General features: G+C 42.6%; 1 non-coding gene across 1 annotated transcript; it reads right to left on the reverse strand.

Moving 5' to 3' along the window:
* Positions 1-1,910: 1,910 nt before the first annotated feature.
* On the reverse strand, positions 1,911-1,982 carry TRNAT-CGU (transfer RNA threonine (anticodon CGU)). Its single transcript has one exon. It is a non-coding gene; the product is annotated as a tRNA-Thr (tRNA).
* Positions 1,983-2,346: the final 364 nt, after the last annotated feature.

Here is a 2,346-nt window from a genome sequence, read left to right on the forward strand (position 1 = left end):
TTGGTGACACTGTAGATGAATAATGTCATGCAGAGGTGCGGAACCGATAGCTCGCGTGAGATAGTAAAGGGATATTGCATTGTCCTTACGCAGTGTATTCAAACGCTATTAAATCTGGCGTGTTGTAAGAGAAGTTGATGCCACTTAAACTGCACCCTTGTCTACTCCACACAACATTTAAACAACGCGAGCGGGCTACGCAACATTAAAGTTCTTTCTCATGCTCTGCAAAACAAGTTCATCACCAACAAACTTTCATTTTGCGCACCGCAAAAATAATGACACATTTGCGAAAGCGCTTTGTGACTTGCGAAACTATCCTCTATAGCGTATGCGGAGCACTATCGTGGTGACTCCGTGCGCATCGTGGCTTTCGCAGAGTTGAACGTTGTTACTGATCAAAGGCTTGCTGCAGACACTGGGCCCACCATCTGGGCACGTTGGAACTCAAGAACTTGCAGTGAATATTGCTGCTTCGCATGTGCGACGGGCTGGCGTAAGCGAGAATGTCAGTTCATTTGACACGAGCAGCTTAACGCCGTCTTCAAAGTACCATCTCGACGCTAGAAGGCGGCATGTCGTGCTTATTTATTTTGTGAAGGCAGAAAAAAAAATAGATCTCATCTGTAAGTGTACGCGAGAGCGACCGTGCACAAAGTGGAGACCTGCTTCCGAGACGCGACGCCGTCTCTGGAGCTGTGATCTGAATTTTGAAACTTCGAAGTCCGCCCGTGAGTGCCAGGAGCGTCTACTGAAAATGGGATGCCTGCACATACTAGCAGGCATGGTGTTAGGAGTCATTTTTATGTTTTTAATGCGAGTGCTGTCTGTACGCACGTTTGCATTTCGCTTGACGATTTCCACGCCGTCATTTCTGAACACCGCGCGTATGTGTCGCACTGTATATATGAAAATGGCGAAACTGCGCCTTAGAAACGCAGCCGGCTTGAATTCGTAAAAGAACATTCTTAAATGCACATATTTTGCGACATTCAGAAAGGACAGCGAGAGCATTGACAACATGAGCGTTTGGAGTTTTGTAGTTGGAAATGAACGAAAAAGAAGTGCGGTACCGCGAGAGTGCTCATATATATATATATATATATATGAGCACTCTCGCGGTGACAATAACGGCGGACAATACTTGCACAAAAAATTGAAATACAAAATCGACTAATTAATAACAATTCATGAGTTAATTTTTTAACTAATTACATTATCGCCCATATTGCAATTTACAAATTCTAGCCGTGGAGTTCGCAAGGAGGATGCACTTGGAACGAATTTTCAATATGACGCCAGGTTCGAGATATCAATTCCCAATCTTTGCGGAGAAGGGCATTGACGTTCCAGTTAATTTGTTACCAAAACGTTGTTTCATGCACTGAAGCACACAAGTAACTGGAACACCAATGCATTTCTCCGCAAAATTCGGGAATTAAATATCAAAACTGATGTCGTCCTGAAAATTCGTTACAAGTGGATCCGCCTTGATAAGTCCACTGTTAGAATTTGTAAATTGCAATATGGTTCATAAGATAATGAGGTAAAACATTAATTCGTGAATCCTTGTTAATTAGTCGATTTTGCATTTCATTTTTTTTTGTGCAGGCATGTGTCCGCCGCTTAGAGTACACCGACTCATAAACTTGATTTCAGCTATTTGCCACATGCAACATTTAAAAAAATTTGAAGTGTTCGCTGAAACACCCTATATATATATATATATATATATATATATATAACGAGAAGAAAAGGGGTAAAACTGAGGTACCCGATTTTTATCGATCCTATCATAAGAAGCCAACAAACATTGACACCACGGACAACACAAGGGAAATACTTGTACTTACTGTATGAATTAAAGAAATTATAAATGGATGGAAATGAAAGGGGATGAAAAAGGAACTTGCCGCAGGTGGGGAACGATCCCACGTCTTCGCATTACGCGTGCGATGCTCTACCGATTGAGCTACTGCGGCGACGTTTCCTCATCTACTTTCTTGGGTACTTACGTTTCCTACTGGAACCCTGGTAGTGTTAGCCAGCGCCACCACCCACAAACCTTGGCAGCGGATGCGGAACGCCGTCTCTGCCGCAGGCGTCACGAGTACGTGATCTTTTTGAATGAAGGCAACTGATGAATAAACCCGCGCATGCTACCTGAAGGTATCAATGTTGCCGGATTCGAGACCCTCCTTACGTAGTAAACGAGAAGAAAGGGGTTTAACCAAGGGACCCGATTTTTATTAATCATATCATCAGAAGCCAACAAACATTGACAGCATAGGGGAAATACTTGTACTTAATAAATGAATTAACAGATAGACAGAGAAATAAGTGTAT

The sequence above is a fragment of the Dermacentor variabilis genome, chromosome 5, assembly GCF_050947875.1.
Source record: "Dermacentor variabilis isolate Ectoservices chromosome 5, ASM5094787v1, whole genome shotgun sequence".
NCBI classification, from domain to species: domain Eukaryota; kingdom Metazoa; phylum Arthropoda; class Arachnida; order Ixodida; family Ixodidae; genus Dermacentor; species Dermacentor variabilis.